The sequence below is a fragment of the Bos taurus genome, chromosome 4, assembly GCF_002263795.3.
Source record: "Bos taurus isolate L1 Dominette 01449 registration number 42190680 breed Hereford chromosome 4, ARS-UCD2.0, whole genome shotgun sequence".
Classification (NCBI taxonomy): Eukaryota; Metazoa; Chordata; class Mammalia; order Artiodactyla; family Bovidae; genus Bos; species Bos taurus.
In genome coordinates, this window is record NC_037331.1 from 13,196,630 (window position 1) to 13,218,240 (window position 21,611).

A 21,611-nucleotide genomic window follows, 5' to 3' on the forward strand; every position below is an offset into this window, starting at 1 on the left:
GTCCCTCCTTGGGCTATTAAATCAGAATCTTCTGTTGGTTGCTCTTTGGCTAAAATGATGTGATTGTGTGATGTCAGCCTCTCCACACACCAGGCACCACTCTTGAGACTGTGTGTGTGTTGTTGTTGCTGTTGTTGTTGTTTTGCCATACCCAGGGGGCATGTAGAACTTCCCTGACCAGGGATTGAACCCATGCCCTTTGCAGTGGAAGTACAGAGTCTTAACCACTGGACCACCAGGGAAGTCCCCACCCTTGAGATTGAATCCTAGACTTATTCTACTCCAGACTCCTGGATCTGATCTGTTGGTCTCATCAAGCTAGAAATCATTCAGGATGTTTTTCATTTGTAAATCTGAAACTCTAAAACAATACTTGAAAAATGAAGGTGGGAACAGCAGTTGGTGGAGAGAGCAAAACCATTCCCTTAGGCTTATTGTGGGGTGAAACAACAAACCAATTGAAAAACCACAGGGAAGCAAGGATAGTTCAACATCCACAAATTAGTCAAAGTGATAAAATGACATTAACAACATGAAGGATTAAAAGTCATATGATCATCTCAATAGATACAAAAAAAAGCACTTGACAAAATTAAATATCCATTTATGATGAAAACTCTCAATAAAGTAGATATAGAGGCAATGTACCTCAACATAATAAAATCCGTATATGACAAACCTACATTATGCGATGTAGGTTTATCATCAAGCCAACATCGTACTCAGTGTGAAAAGCTAAAAGCTTTTCGTGTAAGATCAGAAACAAGGCAAGGCTGTTCATGCTTTTCATTTTTATTCAGCATGATATTGAAAGTCCTAGTCAGAGCAGTTCGGCAAGAAAAAAGAATAAAAGACATCTAATTGGAAAGGAAGGAGTAAAATTGTCACTATGTTTTAGATGATGTGATATATATATATAAAACCGTAAAGACACCATTAAAAAAGACTCTATTTGTTAGAAATAACTAATTTACTAAAGTAGCAAGACACAAAATCTATATAGAAAAACCTATTACATTTCTATTCACTAATAGCAAACTATCAGAAAGAAGTGTTAAGAAAATAATCCCATTTACCATTGCATTAAAAGATATAAAATACCTAGGAATAATTTTATCTAAGGACATGAAAAACCTGTATATTGAAAACTATAAGACATGATTGAAAGAAATTGAAGATGGACCTTGAGGGCATTATGCTAAGTGGAATAAGTCAGATGGAAAAAGACAAAACCATATGGCCTCTCTTATATATGGAATGTATTTTTTTTTTTTTTTAAAAAAGCAAGAAAACCAAGCTCATAGATACAGAGACTAGATTGATGATTGTCAAAGGTGGATGGTCAGGGGTTTGAGATAAATGGGTGAAGAGGGGTCAAAGGTAAGAAGAGAAAAAGTATATTTTCTCTTTTTTCCACAGAATTTATCTCCACCATGAAATGGCTTGATAGTATGTGATTTGGCTCGTGTACAATTTGTATTAAATGTCGACAAGAAAAGCTTGCCACTCAGTTTTTCATATTATTGTCTCATTAAATATTAATCACTTTTAAAACCTAACATCTAATAATCTGAACAAAAAAAACCTCACTCAACATTTAAAATAGCCTAGCAAAAGAAGAACAAATGAAATCACTGGCTAAAAGTTACATGGTAATATTACTGGGATGTGTTCTTGGTATCTGCTCCTGTTTACGATCATATGTAAGGCATATCTCTCTTGATAGTTCACTTCTGCAAGACTAGAAAACAAGTTTATTTTGGCCTGCTTTGTTCCTGTTTTTGAAAAAGTATATCTTAAGAAATACAAAGGTTATTCTTTAAATGCAGTGTAATATGTTTCGATGTCCGCTATCTAGAAATATGGAATATAAATCATGTACACACAAAAGAAAATCAAGATAAGGATACCCTGACATGTGGAGTGTGTAAGGAACCACTACTTCCACCTGAGGTCTTCAGGGTGTTAAAATATTCAGGGCAAAGGGAAGAAAGATTACATCAGCAGTTTTTTTTTTTTTTTTTCCTTAGAGCAAATTTTGAATAGTCTGTTTTTTCTACGAGTGTCCCTGAGATATTTCCAATTCCTCATTATCATCTGACCTCTCTTCTACCTCTGTATCTCTCTCACTTTCTTATCCCTGCAAGTTCCTGATTTAGAGCAGTTGGCAGAAGTAGCAAGTAGAGGATATATTCATTACCATGGTAAGAGCTCATCTGCATTATATACACAGGGTATATCTGTTCCACAGAGAACATTGCATTCTGTTGCCTTCTCTGGACACAAGCTTGGGAAATCCATCTCCAGACGGTGTCTGAGGCTGCATGGACTGGGAGGGTCCTTCTACTTCGTTTCCAGTACTACTCCATAGCCTGGGTTCAGCACACACTGGAAAGGAACCCAATTTCCCTTCCCCTTTAATTCTTGTTTCCTTCTGATGACATTCTGCTCTCCCTTGCCACAAACCCTTGCAAGACAGCCCATACAAGAACTCTGCCTCCTTCTTGGCTAGGGTAGAAGGCTCTTCAGAAACCACAAAGCCGCATCTCCAGGGAACAGTAGCTTTATTAATATCATCATCACCATCATCATGGACCAGTTACAATACACACATTGCTTTAGAAAGCAAAATAAGGACAACCTGGGGTTTGCTGGAGAAGCTGCCCTTGAGGTTAGACATGTACAGTTAAATTTGGAGTCAAGCTGAGGTCACTGCTAAAGAGATTTGGAGTTGGAGGTCTGTGTGGAAAATGGTTGCCTCGTGGAAGCTATTCACTCACCAATAAAACTCATTTTGAATGATATCAGAGCAGGAAAAATTTAAGGGTTTTAATCCAAAAACAGGCTTGGACTTTTCTTGAAGTCTTGGTTTTATTTGGAAAGGAGGTTCTATGGTATTTAATCTTTGCCATCCAACCTCTATTTCTAAAAGAAATCCTAGTAAAAATTGAATGAGAAGTTTTATTGGGAAGATATACACCATATATCTTCCATAGGAATTTCGTTGTAAACATGTAGGTACCGAGCTATACATTGTTAAAAGAATGTCCGTTTTTACTTCACTCTGGGTCCCTCTGGACTTCCCTGGTGGATCAGATGGTAAAGAATCTGCCTGAAATGTGGGAGACCTGGGTTCGATCCCTGGGTCAGGAAGATCCCCTGGAGAAGGGAATGGCTACCCACTCCAGTACTCTTGCCTGGAGAATCCCATGGACAGAGGAGCCTGGTGGGCTACAGTCTATGGGGTTGTAAAGAGTCAGACAAAACTGAGTGACTAACACACTTACCTGGGTTCCTCCAGACAAACAGAGTATATTGTATTCCCTGTTTTAAATTGGTATTTAAATTTTAATATTAAGTCTTTACTTTCCTCTTTGGCTGTTTCTTGGAGGTAGAGGAGGGGGGAAAAATGGGACAGAAAACCTGGCACCCTGTCTTTTTAAGCGACCACATCAGCTTGGATGCCAGTGACTGGTGACAGAAAAGCCAGGCTAAGTGTGTTGGAGCCTTCAGGAAAGGCAGTCTGCTGACATGGCAGCAGCTCCATTTCTAGCTGATTTGAGGCCCAGATAACTATCCCTTTCAGCTTAAGTGATGCTTGGCAGTAATTGACCAATACCCAGTTGGGTTGGAGCAGAGTTCTTTTGGAACCTGTTCAGACCAGCTCTGCCTGCCTGTGGGGTGCTGGGCCAAGAGCAGACTAGGTTTCTGGAGCCTGAGGTATTACACAGGCTGTAGCCAGAGGGATGGAAGTTCTCTGAGTGTTTAATCGGGTGTATTGTTGCATCTGTTTGCTGTTTAATTTATCTTTTAAAAGAAGAATTAATAACAAACGAATGAAAGTTATACTATATAGTCTACAGGCTGGAGCAGGATGCATACTAAACATCACTTCTAAAAACCTCTAAGTTCATCAGGTTGGTTCATTTTGAGAATAGTTTGTAATCTTTTCTAGGCAGCCCCCACCCCTCATCAAGCAGTTGCTCTTGAAATATTTTCATTAAGTTGCCTTTGTATGGACCTCATGTGTGCGTGCATCACTTCAATCGAGTCCGACTCTTTGCAACCCTATGGACTGTAGCCCGCCAGGCTCCTCTGTCCGTGGGATTCTCCAGGCAAGAATACTGGAGTGGATTGCCATCTCCTCCTCCAGGGCATTTTCCGGACACAGGGATGGAACCCCAGCCTCTTATGGCTCCTGCATTGGCAGGCGGGTTCTTTACCACTAGCGCCACCTGTTGGACTGAACCCACATCTCCTGAACTGTGGCAGATTCTTTACCACTGAGCCTCCAGGAATCCCCATGAAACTCAAAGTGTTGGTCACTCCACTCTTTGCAATCCCGTAGACAATAGCCCACCAGACTTCTCTGTCCACGGACTTCTCCCGGCAAGAATACTGAAGTAGGTAGCTATGCCCTTCTCCAAGGATCTTCCTGACCCAGGGAAGCTGGCTTTAATTGACAGAAAATGCCATTTTGAAGACATTCCATTCTCTGCAACAGAGTTGCTTACTATTAGTGCTTATTGATGGAGGTTGTGGAGTCTAGAGGAGGGAATGAATGAAGCCTTGCATGGTTATATGAGGGCCACCATCTGCTCCAAGGCTGGTTTAACACCTGCATGCTTTGGGTTAAAAGACCAGTCATTTCTTCATTGTAAAGTTATATGAGAAATTACTGATATATATATTTGGCCTGAGCGAACAACGGGAACTGATTTCTCTGGGGAGCCTTTAGAAGAGTAAGCAGTGAGATCCCAGATTGATCCTCCATGTCTCATGGACCAGTGTATAAAATGTCCAGCTTCCCCAAATCCCCACAAGCTGCCAGATGGTTTGTTTAGAATAAGCAGTCCAATCTTTGGTTTCTTTAGCTGCTGTCTACAAATATTGGTATTTGAGAATGGCCCTAAAGTGACCGAAGAAAGTTGGCGAATTCAGGTGGCTACCTTCTACCCTTCCCCCCAAAAATGGTTGTGTGGAGATTATGAGGCCGGGGAATAATGGCAGGCCAGCTTCTTGTTCTCTCACAGAGCATTTTTCTGCCATTGAGAAGAACTGACATAGTAAGCATGTAGGAAAATACATGGAATATTAAACTAAAATATGTCTGTCTAGGGATCCATTTAGTTCCCCCCAAACAGCTCCTTTCTTTGTGAAGGCCGGTATGTTTATATATATTTTAAATGCCCCATTTGCTACACTGGTTTTAGCTTCTTGTTAGCATCACTTCTTGTTAGCCTGATGTTCTACAGCACAAGGCAGCTGGAGAAATGAAACCTGTGTTGAAGAATTTATGCAGTGTCCTTAGTTCCTTTCATTAAGAGAACCAAGACTAATAAGTGCATATTACAAGTTTGGTGTGGTAAGCAGTATGTTATAGCCATGCTTGACAGGCATCTTGTTTACATTCATATTATATATTGGGGAAACCACTGTGTTTTAGGAAACATGGCATTTTTAAAGTAATATTTATACCATGCCTCCATGCAGGAAAAACTTAGTCCTCTAAAAACATGATATGTTTTAAATCCACTTGTCTCCTCCTCCTGAGGAAATATTCCACGGGCTTTCTCCCCAAAGTAGGTAATTTAACATGCTCTTTATTCAGGCTGTTAGAAAGGACTGCCAAGGAAAAACTCAGCTGCATGCCCTCAGTTTATTCAAACAACGGACCATCTCATTTCAATCTTGTTGAGTTCACATATGGAAATTTTACTCCTCCGTTCCTCTATGGAGAACAGTATGAAAACTGTCTTTCTAGTTGGTTCAATGTTTTTGTTTATTAAAAAGCACTGACTTTCTCCGGGCTGACTCAGGGACCTTCATTCATGTCATGAGCGTCATGAAGTTGTTAACAAACATGAGGTACCCCAGGGGCTCAGCCCCCCTTGTAGGGCACAAAATTAAAGTAGTCCACAGCCATATCTTGGTAGCAAGTATTCTTTGCTCCCTTTGCCCCCACTGGGAGGAAACTCGAAGGGTGGAACATTTAATTAATAGTTAGTGTTTTGGTAGTAAGTCTGTTGAAGGTGAGAAAGGAAAATATATCTGCATTTTCCCATTTTCACACTTCCTGGCTTTGTTCGGGCTCTGTCTTTCCAAAGTGCTTAGCCCTGTTTTGCCTTGATGCTTCAAACCTGCATGGAAAACTTCATTTCAAAAATGAGGGACCTTGCAGATTCTGAAGCATTCCAGTCTATCCCCCAGCACAGAGTGCCAAGGCTAGTTCTGCCTGGTTCTCACTGGAGGGTCTAGCCCATGCCAGGGTCTGGAACCCAGATGGAGTGGAGATGAAGAAAAGATAGCGAACTATGATGAAAGCTGGGACCATATACAAGGAGGCCGACTATAGGAGAGACTTAAAAGTTTAAAGTGTTGTAGCCCATGGAAGACTGGCTCTCTTGTGAATGTTCTGTTGGAACAAGAATTGATATAATATCATTTTATTCCCACCAAAATTACAGTTTCTTGAGTGCTTCCCTTTTCCAGACCTTGATAAGTGTTTTGTATCCCTTATTTGGTTTTATCTTTGCAACAACCTTGTGAGCTAAGGCCGATCACTCGTCTTTGATAACTAAGCCTTAGTGAGGTTACCCAGCTTGTCCAAAGGCACAATCAGTAATAACAGAGGCAAAATTTGAATCCCTCTTTGTTTGACTCTAAAGAATGGGACTATGCATACTTGGCAAAGGGCAGTCGGTTGAATGCCCGAATGCAAGGCAATAGTGGGTGCTCCTGTGGGCGAGTTTGGCTTAGGACAGAAAGCAATGGGGGCTTCCCTGGTAGCTCGGCGGGTAAAGAATCCACCTATAAGGCGGGAGACCTGGGTTCGATCCCTGGGTTGTGAAGATCCCCTGGAGGAGGGCATGGCATTCCACTCCAGTATTCTTGCCTGGAGAATCCCATGGACAGAGGGGCCTGGCAGGCTGTAGTCCATGGGGTTGCAAAGAGTCGGACACAACTGAGCGAATAAGCACAGCACAGCACACAGAAAGCAGCGGTCAAATTGCCCAGAGACAAAGGCAGTTGGAGAGTGGTAGCAGCAGCGTTCTGAGGATGTGTTCATAGATCAGCAGCATTTGTGGCTAGAATAAATGATTTTGAATCCAGTTTTGCCTTGCTTTTGGGGACATACATACTATTTGGCTCACAAGGGAGTTCGGTTGGCTCCTTATTTTAAGGTACATATATAGGACTTGGGCTGTGAGTGTCTGTAATAGTATAGTGTCATCAACATCACAGAATCCACATTGCCTCCCTTTCAAAGTCCTGCTAACAAGGACCTAAACAAAGGAGCCAGATGTCAGATTCTTGATCCCCGGGTCCTCTTTCCCTGGAAGATGAAGGCAGCAGGGCTTAATGGCAATTGCTGGATGGACTGTTGGATAGAGGAGGAAGTTATGTTTCAAGAATATACAACAATGAGTGACAAGTGATGTATTTTGCCCAGGAGAGGGGGTATTTTACAAAAAGTAATGACAAATATCCAGCATTAAGAAATTGTTGTTCAGTGGCCATTTCAGTTCAGCATGCCAGGCCTCCCTGTCCATCACCAACTCCCGGAGTTCACTGAGACTCACATGCATCGAGTCAGTGATGCTATCCAGCCATCTCATCCTCTGCCGTCCTGTTCTCCTCCTGCCCCCAATCCCTCCCAGCATCAGAGTCTTTTCCAATGAGTCAGCTCTTCGCATGAGGTGGCCAAGGTATTGGAACTTCAGCATCAGCATCAGTCCTTCCAATGAACACCCAGGACTCATCTCCTTTAGAATGGACAGTTGGATCTCCTTGCAGTCCAAGGAACTCTCAAGAGTTTTCTCCAACACCACAGTTCAAAAGCATCAATTTTTTGGCGCTCAGCTTTCTTCACAGTCCAACTCTCACATCCATACATGACTACTGGAAAAACCATAGCCTCGACTAGATGGATCTTTGTTGGCAAAGTAATGTCTCTGCCTTTGAATATGCTATCTAGGTTGGTCATAACTTTCCTTCCAAGGAGTAAGCGTCTTTTAATTTCATGGCTGCAGTCACCATCTGCAGTGATTTTGGAGCCCAAGTTTAGTGGTTCAGTGGCCAAGACACGTCCAGTTCTCTGTGACCCCATGAACTGCAGCACACAAGGCTTCCCTGTCCTTCACTACCTCCCTGAGTTTGCTGAAACTCATGTATATTGAGTCAGTGATGCCATTTAACAGAGGATGTCTTATCCTCTGTTGCCCCCTGCTCCTCTTGCCCTCAATCTTTCCCAGCATCAGGGTCCTTTCCAATGAGTCAATTCTTTGCATCAGGTGACCAAAGTATCAGAACTTCAGCTTCATCATCAGTCCTTTCAATGAATATTCAGGAATTATTTCCTTTAGGATTAACTGGTTTAACCTCCTTGCAGTCAGTCCAAGGGACTCTCAAGAGTCTTCTCTATCATATTTAGAAAGCATTAATTCTTCAGTATTCATCCTTCTTTATGGTCCAACTCTCACAATCAAACATGACTACTGGAAAAAACATAGCTTTGACTAGACAGACCTTTGTCGGTAAAGTGATATCTCTGCTTTTTAATACACTGTCTAGGTTTGTTGAAGCTTGTCTTCTAAGAAGCAAGCATCTTTTATTTTCATGGCTGCAGTCACCATCCACAGTGATTTTGGAGACCAAGAAGATAAAAACTGTCACTGTTCCCATTTTCCTCTCATCTGTTTGCCACAAAGTGATGGAACTGGATGCCATGATCTTAGTTTTTTGAATGTTGAGTTTTAAACCAGCTTTTTCACTCTGCTTTTTCACCTTCATCCAGAGGCTTTTTAGTTCCTCTTTGTTTGATTAGATTATAATAAACATGGTAGGAGACTGAAAGATGAAGAGATGCATAATCAGTCAATGACAGGCACAGACACATTATTTTTGGATTTAAAAGTTGATTAAATCTAACTAGATTTAGATTCAGGAATATGTATTTTATACACAGAAGAATGCAATGTGATCTTGAATTTTTGGAAAATCACTTTCTTGAAATCCTGAATCCCTGAAAAGACTTTTTAAGTCATATATTATAAAAAGTATTTCAGTCCAAAAAAGGAGCTATCTGCCTACCTATTGAAGCTTTCCATTTTAATCCCTTGGCATGACATTTCCACATTTATTTCCCCAACACTTTTTGTCACATTAGTGTCCAGTTCAATACCTTTCTGAACATTGAAACTTCCTATTGTGTTTGACAAGCTAAAATTTCTTATCATAGTAATCAACACTTTTCATAAGCTAGTTTCAACCTGCATTTCAAGGCTCATTTCTACAGTTTCCCTATAAAAGTAAATAAAACAAAGAGGTCAGTTTGTTGTTTTGACCTTTGTTTAAAATGCTGTTTTCACTTATAACACCTCCTCTATTTTCTTTACCTAGCAGATTGACAATTGGGAGTGTAAAATTGATGGCCTAAGAGTATAAACCATAGCAGGCAGCAAACAGGCGTGAGTTGGCTTGGAAAGTAACTGAACCTCCAGATAGCAGTCCTCCTGAGAGGGGCTAAAGTGAAGGGGTTCATGTGTTGCTTGTGTAGAAACTCTAGGACAGATCTTGGTCCACTGGGTCAGAAATTGGGGTGGAATAAATCAGCACCTTGGATAGCTCCCGGGACTACAAATCTGAGTGCTGATAGGATGCTAAAATTTGAGTTGTAGACCTACTCAGCTGCAGGCCCTTTTTCTTAAAGAAGGCACTCTCTTTTTCTCCCAAGCTTACCACTATAGATTTGGAGATTCATTCTAGTATTGGCCCATCTTCTGGTCTGACTTGTGCCTTACTCATTCACATGGGGTTCCTTTAAGAGTTACCTTCCACTTCATTGCCTGAGTCATTCTCTGGGGACTTTTTATTGGGAGCAGATACTGGAACTAGGCTCCTGGTAAGCCCCTTTGTGTCTAAGCATTTTCCTTTTTATGGATGACATTTCATTATCCTGCCAGCATTGTTCATCAGTTAAGATTTTGCCCGTCTTTGGAGGTTAAGCCCAATCTCGCCTTTGCTTTGACTTCTCCACTGACCAAAACATCCCATGGCGAGAGAAGCCTGGTGGGCTACAGTCCATGGGGTCACAAAGAGTTGGATGTGACTTAGCAACTAAATAGCAACAACTCCTCTGACCAGTGCAATATGAAAGGAACTCTCCTTCATCTGACTAGATCACTTTGTAGTCTGCAATACTCATTTCTATATTAATATATTATCTTTTATAAACTGTCTTTTAATCTTCCTATGTTAATCTGCTTCTTGCTTCCTCTCCTTCCTTGAGCTATAGTTTCCACATTTGTAAGTGGGAAAATTACATATAATAACCATGAAAATTAAGTGAGAAGTAGACACTCGATCACTTGATACAGAGTAATAAGCTCAATTCTTATTGATGCCTTTTCCTGTGTTTTTTTTTTTTTTCTTTTCTTCTCACACAGATGTAGCTCTTCTGTTTTTACTCAAAAGTTCCTGATGGTTTTAAAAGTACTTCCTTTATAGATTTTCCACCATGTGCTGACAGTGGGTCTTTGATCATGGTAAAGGATTTATCTTCTAGTGATATGTCTTTCTTGTTGTTTAGTTGCTTAGTTGTGTCCAGCTCTTTTGCAACCTCATGGTCTGTACTCCACCAAGCTCCTCTGTTGATGGGATTTCCCAGGCAAGAATACTAGAGTGGCTTGCCATTTCTTCCTTCAGGGGATATTCCCAACCCAGGGATTGAACCTGGGTCTCCTGTGTTGGCAGGTGGATTCTTTATCACTGAACCACCACTTCCACTTTTTCCTAAAATGGGCTTTTTTCTTCAGTATAAAACTGAGAGTTAGTGTTGCTATAGTCAACATGTAGGAAACAGACCTTTAAGCTTTGTGCTTATATTTTTGGGGAGCAGGGTAACACTGATCTTTTTGGAAATCAGGGTAAAATCAATTTGTTCTTGCTGCCTTTATTTCTAGAGAGTCACCTTATCAGACCCCCTAATAGAGCACAGTCCACTAGATATCCAAGAAAATAAGATGCCCGCAGCAAACCCAGAGCCCTTAATATACGCAGGGGGCAGTCTTTCCATGACTTGCAAGGGGCTGATTCTCAGAGGCAACTAAGAGGGGGCGGGTGGGAGGAAGTCTCAGTGGAATAAGCCTGAATATTTATGAAAGAAAACCAAAGCATTTTAGCTGGGCTTCCATTCCTTTAAACAATACCAGTCACAGAAATGTGGTTTCATAGTCATTTAAAATACAGTTTACAGAGGAATTAAGCTAAATCACTTAAGCTCTCTGAGCAGCTGGGCTCCCCAGCTTCCTTGCTGAGATCTGCTTGCCGAGCATCTCCTTTGAAATCTGCAGCTCCATCAGAGACAGGGCTGTTGATCTCTGAGCTACTTGCTTTATCTTGTCCAGTCTTCTCAGGTAATGCAAGAACAGTGGAAAATATTTGGATAGAAGCGCATATTCTTGCCCTGTGTCTTAGTGTTTTAAGGGACGCTATTCTCATGAGGTTGAGTGAGGATCTGGAGTGAAGGTCACGTACTTCATATCGTGAGTGCTTACGTAAGCCCTCATGTGATTCCCAGAATGGCTGCACGCATTTTGAGAAGACTTGTCAGGACTTCTGCCTTCCAGGAGAGTAAGCAGGCACTCAAAACCTCCTACAGTTTGCCTGCCTGACTCCCCCTTAATTCCCATGTGTGAGCCCTTGGCTCCAGCTAGTCTGTTCTCTTCACTCAAGTCGACATATATTCCTTTTCCTGTGCCTGTGGTCTTGCTATTCCCTGCTCCTCAAATGCTTTTCCATCTGTTTTATAATTTTCCCAATGCTGCTCCTTCTGTTGCTCCACGCCCAAGACCTATCTCCTCACATGGATTTCCTAGCCTCCTCGAGTCCAGGTTCATGTCCCTACTCTCTGGCTTTCACTATGACTGTGTCAGTTTGGTCCTTGTTCTGTGAATTCGTAACTAGAATGTAGTCTACTTGAGGAAAAACGTGTCATCTTTGACTTTTTGCCCTAGGAAGTGTTTTATACATTCAACACTCAGTAAATATGGTTTAACGGGATTATCAGATGGAGAATTAGAAAATCAGAGGGAAATTGATTCAGTTTTTAAAAAAGCAAGATAAGCTTAGCATGAAGAATAAAACAAGGAATGAAAACAGTCTTGAAAAATCAGATCAGATCAGTCGCTCAGTCGTGTCCGACTCTTTTCGACCCCCATGAATCGCAGCATGCCAGGCCTCTCTGTCCATCACCAACTCCAGGAGTTCACTGAGACTCACGTCTATCGAGTCAGTGATGCCATCCAGCCATCTCATCCTTTGTCGTCCCCTTCTCTTCCTGCCCCCAATCCCTCCCAGCATCAGAGTCTTTTCCAATGAGTCAACTCTTCGAATGAGGTGGCCAAAGTACTGGAGTTTCAGCTTTAGCATCATTCCTTCCAAAGAAATCCCAGGGCTGATCTCCTTCAGAATGGACTGGTTGGATCTCCTTGCAGTCCAAGGGACTCTCAAGAGTCTTCTCCAACACCACAGTTCAAGAGCATCAATTCTTGAAAAATAGGCAAGTAAAAAAATTCAACTAAATGTGATATGGAGATTTTTGTAGTGGTTGAATATACTTTACTTTCTATAATTTATACATTAATAAATACAAAATAGTGTTAGGTCAATTCAGTTAAACAGTCTATGAGGGTTTTGTTTAAGGAAGAAAATCACGAAACAATCTCCAGCCTTGTTAAAGCAGCCACCTGCAGGGTGAGGATGTTTCTGAAACTCTTCTGAAGCTTTAGTATGAATGTATGTGCTTCTGTGTGTAGTTTCATAAAACAGTAAAAGGGTTTGTTTATTAGACTCGCGTGGAGAACTCTAGTTCAGCAAATAAGTTATTTTTCCACATTTCAGCCTAAAAGCAAACATTTAGCACCCCAATAATGATCTATAAGTAGATTTGGCATCTACTACGTGAGAGTGTTAAGTCGCTCAGTCGTGTCCAACTCTTTGCGACCCCATGGACTGTAGCCCACCAGGCTCCTCTACTCATGGGATTTTCTAGGCAAGAGTACTGGAGTGGGGTAGCCATTCCCTTCTCCAGGGGAATCTTCCCGACCCAGGGATCAAACCCGGGTCTCCTACAGTGCAGGTGGATACTTTACCATCTGAGCCACCAGGAAAGCCCAGCGTCTACTATATTATAACCTTCATATCTAATATTTTAAAGCATTAGTAGACACTGCCAGTGAGATAATTGAAAGAGTTCGGGGGAAAATAGCGTAGGCTTTTGTGTCCGAAACCAATCAAAAAAAAAAACAACAAAACCTGACCTGTGGTGTTCCTACAGAAGGAAGTAATATGGCGAATGGTCAAATAACTCCTCAACTCTGATGTTTCTAGCAATTTTCCGGCTGAGCTGGAGGATTTAGGCCAGTGACTTGGCCTCTTTCAGGAGGTGAAAGGTTTGCTCTTGCACCCAGATACAGGAGGAGATACTTGAGGATACTTCAGCAGCCCCAGAATCTAGGATTCCTAGGAGTGAATCTGCTGTCTGTCTTTTGAAGAGTCTGCTTTCTGCAGGGGATGCCCAGTGAGCAGTGCTGGAAAACTAGCATTCTGCATTAGCCCGAGTCACTAGTAAAATGTACCTTGTTAAATGTGACCTTGACCTTTGAAGGAAGGCAGAAGCCTACTTTTAAGACAAGACTGCATTACAAGGCAGGGAGTAGGGGTTGAAGGAAGGTCGATGGGACTGCGAGGACAAAAATAAAACAGCAGGGCTCAGCTCTCCAGTGTCTGTACTGGGGCTGTTCCTGGAAGAGAGAGAAAGGGGATGATGCAAAGAAGGATGAAATGCCAAAGAGACTTGAGATAAAAAACAGTTGTAAATGAAAGGGGGAAGAATGGCAGGGCAAAGGTTCATGAGGAGGAGACAGGGCGGGTAACAAAACCACACAGTGAGCCCACCCGAAAACTGCAGGCTTGTGGGGTGGGGGACTTGAGTTCTAAATATATTCACTTGAATTTTCTAGCAGGATGAGGACGTTTTCCAGCCAGATCGTTGGCTGTCAGAATCTCACTGTTGCAGATTACATGTAAGACAAAGATCTGTTCAGATTTGGTTGGTTACTTATTTATTTAATTGTGGTTACTGCTTAATCACTAAGTCCTGTCCAACTCTTTGTGACCCCATGAACTGTAGTCTGCACAGGCTTCTCTGCCCATGGGATTCTCCAGGCAAGAGTACTGGAGTGGGTTGCCCTGCCCTCCTCCAGGGGATCTTCCCAGCCCAGGGATTGAAGCCACATGTCCTGTGTTGGCAGGTGGACTCTCTACCACTGAGCCACCGGAGAAGCCCATTCACGTCTGCATAATGTTTATCGAGCTTCTTCTGTGGGCCTCCCTGTGCAGGAGCTGGGGGCTCAGAGTGGAGAACACTGACACACTCACATTTTCTGCTGTCCTGGAATGGGACGGAATTTGGATGTTGAGCCGTTTTGGATGCTGAACAAAAGAGGAAGGAGAAAGACCAGGAGTTGGGAGAAGCAGAGGTGCAGCTTTGTATAAATATAAATAAGTCACAGGACTCTCTCACCTGATCTTGTCCCCCAACCCTGGCCCATGGCTTCTAGTTGCCTTGAAATCAAACGTAAGCTCCTCTCCTGCTCCTTCCAAGGCCTGTAGTATCTCAGAGTCCTTGTATCATCTCTCCCTTGCTCACCATCACCCATCTTCACTGGCGTCTGCTCTGTTCCTCTGGATGCACCAAGCCTTTGACCTGATTCAGCACGCCCGACATGCCCTTTCTCCAGCTCATGTTCATCCTTAGTCAGATCTTGTCAGGACAGGTGATCTCGCCCAAGTGTTGAGTAGAGCTGGGACTCAGCCACCAGCTAGATTTATGGGAACCAGACTCAGTAGATAAAGCAGGCAACCAAGACTGGATAGGCCCACAGTTGTCAAAAATCGGGTCTGGGCCGGGGTCTTGAAGCTGGGGAAAGCTCACAGGTTAGAAGTTTGAACTTGTGGTGACCAAGGCAAAGAGAACTGAAGCCAGAAGTGAAACAGGAAAGAACACTCTGAAGAGAATTTGAGCGAGCACCAGAATGGCCTGGGTGAGAAATGGCTACCCACTCAAGTACTCTTGCCTGGAGAATCCTGTGGACAGAGGAGCCTGGCGGGCTACAGTCCATGGGGTCGCAAAGAGTCAGACACAGCTGAGCACGCAGCATGGCCTGGAGGCCTGGTTAGAACCAGTTTGCTGGGCTTAGCTTTGACTTTCCCTCAAGATGCCAGGTGGCACGGATGTTGCTGGCCTAGGGATCTCTCTTTGAGAACTGATTGTCTAAAGAGAGAGTGAAAGTACCCCTAAGAGAAATTAGAAAATATATGTTTATAGCTAATGTGTCCAGGCCTCTGAAACCAGTACAGTCATCTGTAAGGAAGCCTTAGAGGTTTTAAAGGGTAGCCCTCATCTCTAGGACGAATTCCATGAACTGGCAATCCAAGCTATTTTTAAGGCTTCTCATTTAGCACTTAGCATTTGAAAATCCTGTTGTGGAATAAGCAGAAGAAAGGCAATTTTAGGTCGAAAGCGTGACTGGTTTTGCTCTCTACCCCATAGCATGGACACATTTGCCTCTGGGTGACGCTAATTCCGTCCTGTTCAGGCTGTGCCACTCATGGGGCTCAGGTTGGGACGTGGATCTTCCCTCTTGTTGTGAACAGGGCATGGGGCTTCCCTGGTGGCTCAGTGGTAAAGAACCACCTGCTAATTCAGGAGATGTGGGTTCAACCCCTGATCCGGGAACATCCCCTGGAAAAGGAAAGGGCAACCCACTCTAGTGTATTTGCCTGGAGAATGCCATGGATGGAGGAACCTGGTGGGCTACAGCCCATGGGGTCACAAAGGGTCAGACACGACTTGGCAACTGAACAGCAACAAAGAGGGTGCCGTAATGAGACTAGTCTTTTTTTGGTCTTGTGACTGTTCTTCCACCAGAAGGGTCTCCCTCGAGGCAGGTCTCCAGCTGATGGAACTGTCCTTACCAGGTACGCATCTTTCCCCGCACCCTCTCCCCGCCCTCCGCTGGGCCTGTGTGGGGCGAGGGGTCAGCTAGCTTTGGAGGCTGGAGCAGGAGAGACGGCCTTTGTGTCTAGACTTTCATTAGCACCAGCCCTGATCAGAGGCTAACATCCCACAGATGTTGCCCTTCCTCTGCCTTTGGATCGGCTTCTAAAAAGTGGGAGGATCATCCTGAGGGCAGGAGATGTGTGGAGCACGGACTCAGTTGGACTTCCTGTGTGTGAGTGTTGTGGCCATGGCTTGGTTTCACGCATCCTTGGAAATAGCTACTCCCCCGTGTTCACGAAATGGAAACCAACTTTTGTCAAGTGGAAGAGAGGCCATTTCCTTTGACTCATGCTGTATTCCCATTGACAAAGACAGTCTATTAATATGTTTATATGGACCTTTTCGTTTGGTTTTGTCCCCCTGGGGTGAGCTAGCATCTTTGTCATGATTTGCATCTCTGTTTAGGAGTTGGAGCCCACTCATCCTGAGTGGGAATAGCAGATGTTGGTATGGTTGTATGTTCAGGTTCCTAGACCGATATTGCTTGTGAGTTCCTTTTAAGTTGAACCTTGACCTTTATTTTATAAACTGACCTTTGCCTCCAAGATAGGCAGTTATGATATGAAAACTTGAAAGGGAGGGAATTCAGGTACTGAAAAATCTTCATAAAGGATGCCGAGGGTCTTCCCAGGTGGCGCAGTGGTAAAGAATCCTGCCCATGCAGGAGGTGCGGGAGACATGGGTTCGATCCCTGGATGGGGAAGATCCCCAGAGGAGAGCATGGCGACCCACTGCAGTATTCTTGCCTGGGAGACCCCATGGATAGAGGAACCTGGTGGGCTATAGTTCATGGGGTCTCAAAAGAGTCAGACATGACTGAGACAAGAGTAACAAAGGGATGCCAGGCGTGGCCAAGGTGCAGAATTAAGGAGACACTGTCCTAGCCGATCTTTGGGGTAATGAATTTGCCTTTCACTCTCTTCACTAGTAAAGGGATGGTTTATTAGTTCAGTGTGCTTCCTGAAATTTCTCACATCAGAGCAACAATATCTGTGTGGTATGCCGGGGTAGAGGGAGATGGTACCCCCATCTTCATCTCAGACTGCGGCGGTCAGTAGCCCCTAACACACCGCATTAGCCTACAAGCTCTGATCTTGGGTGAAGTCATACATTGTATCTACGTGCCAGCCGGCCCAAACTATAGATATCAGCCACGGCAGCCCTGCAATGATAGGTAGTAAGGCTGATAGACGCAGCTGACCTGCCACTCCTGGAAGAAAACAAATCAAAGCACATTTCATCTTATGGGTGCCATGCACCATTTTTTTGTTTCTTTAACCCACCAGGAAGCACTGAGCCAGTTCTAGCAACTGGATAAGATGGGGCTGCAGTTTTTGTTCATGATGTTATTATATCCTTTCATGAGAACTTACCTGGTTATTTATTTTATTCTATTGCTTTTTAGTTTTTTTTATAAGCCACTTGAAATCCTTTTTGTGGGTTGTGGAGAAAAGAGGGAGCAAATAATTGGGAAGAAAAACACTCAAAACACACATCTTGCCCATATTGGGTCAGTTGTATCATTTTTGAATGGGGACAGAATATTTTCACCTAGGAATAAAATTGGCAACCAAATATGGTGTTAGTCATAATATAAAATCGTGTTCATTTTTAAATGTGATGATCAGTCTGCAAGATGAGAATAGTTACCCTTTTGAAAACAGCATATGGTCAAATTAGTTAATGTTGGACAATCATTTCTAAATGAAGATACCTTACAATTTATGAGCAGCTCTGCTGGTGTGCAGTGTGAGAATGAAATTGGCCTGTGAGATACGGCATTTGCAGTAATTCCTCTTTTCCTTAAATTCCTTGTGAGATCTACTCTGTGTTCTCTCCTCTGGTGCTGGCTGTGTTTCCCTGAGGCACGTGGTTTTGTAGCCAAGAGCAGTCTTGCTCAAGCATCCAGAAGTCTGGTGATCACACCTTTGAAGGGAAACAGAGCAAAGAAAATCACCCATGTACTTCTTTTAAACTCACTTGTTTTCTTTTTCCTCAAAATGAGATTTTTGATTCAAGGGAACATCTTATAGCATTTTGTTTTCTACTTCTTCACCTTCCAAGATACACTGACCCCGAAATAAGTGATCTCACTTATATCCTAAATGAGACACGTGAGTGGACTGTGTTCTGTCATTTCCTTCCAAGTTAGATAATTAAGCTCTTAATCCAGAAAGCATGAGATTCTGGTACAGTCACAAAGAGCACACACACATAATCATAATAGATAACAGAACAGCAGCTATCATTCATTGAACACTCACACCAGAAGCCTAACACATGTATCTCCAGTACAGAGATTCTGACAGGTGTTTACAGATCAGGCATCAGAGAATCAGAAAGGTCTAACTCATATGCATAGTCACATAGCTATAAAGAATTTCAGTGCTGGAATTTGAACCTAGGTATATCTCCAAAGCTTCCCAGGTGGCTCAGTGGTAAAGAACCCATCTGCCAATTCAGGAGATGCAAGAGATGCAGCTTTAATCCCTGGATTGAGAAGATCCCCTGGAGAAGGATATGGTTACCCACTCCGGTATTCTTGGCTAGGAAATCCCATGGACAAAAGATCCCGGTGGGCTATAGTCCATGGGGTCGCAAAATAGTTGGACGTGACTGAGAGACTAAATACAACAAACATATCTCCAAAGCTTTTATTTTTCTATTTAATTTGTATTTTAACAACCCTGATTATTAATGAGTATGTATTATTTCTATACACTTATGAAAAAGCTACTTTTGTAACTATTTATTGATCATTAGGGGCTTCCCTGATAGCTCAATTGATAAAGAATCTCCCTGCAATGCAGGCGACCCCAGTTCAATTCCTGGGTGGGGAAGATCTGCTGGAGAAGGGATAGGCTACCCACGCCAGTATTCTTGGGCTTCCCTTATGGCTCAGCTGGTAAGGAATCCGCCTGCAATGCAGGAGACCTGGGTTCAGTCCCTGGGTTGGTAAGATCCCCTGGAGAAGGGAAAGGCTACCCACTCCAGAGAATTCCATGGACTGTATACTAAGAGGAGCCACATTCCAGAGGAGCCGGATTCTACCAAATGATCCTTTCATTCCCTGGTGAAGGAAATTATATGAACCGATCTGCTTGAGAAACTTTCAAAATGTTCAGTGTGTATTCTTGAGTGCCTGCTGTCTACCAGGCTCTGGCAACTCGTAGTCTAGTAAGATTAGAACATTCATAGAATAGAATTCCTTTTTGTCAATGAAATGAAATCAGAAATGTTTACTTCTAAAGGCAGTTAAATTAGGTAAGATAAATCCCATTAGAGTCAGAATGTTTTTACTTGTCTGCTTTCCAATTAGGTTAGAATATTTCTTTGCTTAAGTTGGCGTGATGTGTCAGTAAAAAGGACACCCCCCACTCCAGCTCACAGGCAGAGAAATAAACCATGCTTGGTAGTCTGTTCTTAGCGTGTGTTCAGTAACAGAAGAAGCAAGCTCACCAAAATGAAGGGAGATTGATTTGCCTTAGAGTAAGTAGCCAGTCATCCCCACTCTAAGAATCTGTGCCTTGGAACCTTTGAGAACTAATCTGTCTCAGGGATTATACACTCTTTACTACAGCATTGTCTTCGAACTGCCTAATGAAGAACACTTAAAAGTCATACTGGTCCCCATATTGTAAATATTTATTTAAAAAGAAGCAAGCCACAGATGGAAATGCTTCTAACTAAAAATTATTTCCTCAAGTATAAAAACATTTCTCAAAATCAAATATTTCCCATATAAAGTCAGTTAGCTGTGGGCTTTGGGACTTTATTTCTATTGCCAATAAAAGCTTCTGATTGCCCAAAGCTTTTCTTTGCCTTAAATTTGAAACTGGAGTATGTAAGCAGAGCTTAAATATGAGGAGAAAAAAACTGGCTTAAATTATGTGAATTTCAGAAATATCACTCTGTGTTTATTTGTACAGTTTCCTCTAAAGGGGGAACTTTGTTTAATATTTGAGTCTGTTTATTTGTAGAAACGATAGAATAATCAGTAGGCATTTGTGTTCTATTTGAAATATGTTGTTATCCGTTTTCTTATGTATTTTCTTTTCTAAGAGTCTACTTTTCCTGTGTCTTACTGTAGAGTATTTAATACTTGAACATTTAGAAACAGCTGCGATTTCACAATTAACCTTCGACATGCAAATATCAATCGTTTTCTGAGACATGTCTGTACTCTTCCTGTGAACCTTTTCCTCTTGTCTCTTAAACCCAGTTTTACTGCTTTGCCCCGTTTTAGATCCTGCACACTACAGAAAACAACCAGCAGAGGGCGCCGCTGGCTTACTTTTTAAAGGAAACTGCTGGCTGGCTGTTTTCAGTACTCTTAAAAAAAAGACATGGAAATTATTTTTCTTCAGTCCGAGCAATCAGAATGAGAAGACCGTCTTAGATTTGTCAAACTTGTTTCTTCGTGTCTTCTGCCATCTCATCTCCCCCAAAGCATTAATAAAACTGGGCAATTTGTTTCTCTCACACATCTATGGAGCCCTTTGCTGACCCACGCGGTAAGGATGAGCGCAGGGCAACCGATGTGATTATCTAATTTTTCCATCAGCTCCAGGTGCTTATGTGAACATTCTATTCATAGAGAGCCAAAAGAAGGGGAAAATAAAAACCTGTTTACACTTTCACTTTCCAACTAGCCTTGCCAGTTATCCCCTGACCTGGTACAATGACAAGGAAATAATCCGTGCCACCTTGGCCATCGGGGGTGTGGACTTGGGGAGGCGAGGGTGTCAGAGGCTTGGTGGGGAGAAGTCCGTGGGAGGCGAGCAGGATCTTATAGACTCCGAGTTAGTGTTTCTTCTGCGGGCACCCCTTCTGCACTCTGTCCATGCTCCAAAGTGATCTGGGACGGGACCTTTCCACCACCTCCATCCTTTGAGATGAACTGACAGCCCCTCAGTATTTTATAAACTGCTGTGCAAACAGAGTTTCAAGTCAAAAGTTCTAGCCAACTCTCTCCCTAGTCCCCTTCCAAAGAAAACGCTCTACCTAAGCTTTTCCGACCAGGAAATCATAGAACCTCCCACACTGATGTGGGGACCTTCTGTAGAACCTCCTCTGGCCCCAGCCACTCAGGAACTTGAACAAGTTGAGACGTCGTGGTGAAATAGGAAATCTCACACTGCCCTGGCAAACCCCGCTGCTGTGTCCACCTTCATGGTGGCATCGGCGAGTGTCCAAACATCCTGATAAAGTTCTCGGTGAACCCGAACTCTCCTTAATGTGGTTTTTCTTCACCATCTGGGCGCTGGGACTCACCGTCCTTCATAGCTGGTAGGTGCCACTTTTGGCTGGCCCCGTGTCGGCCAGCCTTCCACAGGATGAAAAGTGTCTTCCATTAGCTAATGGCTGTGTTCTCCGAGAAGCATCCTGGCCCGGGGCTGTGGGAGAGCATCAATCAAGTCTCTTAGATGAGGCCTCGGAGGACCAAGGGAAATTTGTATAATCCTGAACTGTAAACATGGGACCA

The 21,611-nt window shown here is 42.9% G+C and overlaps 1 protein-coding gene and 1 non-coding gene across 10 annotated transcripts in view; one reads left to right on the plus strand and one right to left on the minus strand.

Annotated features, from left to right (window-relative positions):
* DYNC1I1 (dynein cytoplasmic 1 intermediate chain 1) overlaps window positions 1-21,611 on the plus strand; it is a 379,170-nt gene that overhangs the window by 134,722 nt on the left and 222,837 nt on the right. The window lies entirely within an intron of this gene.
* Window positions 170-242, minus strand: TRNAG-UCC (transfer RNA glycine (anticodon UCC)). Its single transcript has one exon. It is a non-coding gene; the product is annotated as a tRNA-Gly (tRNA).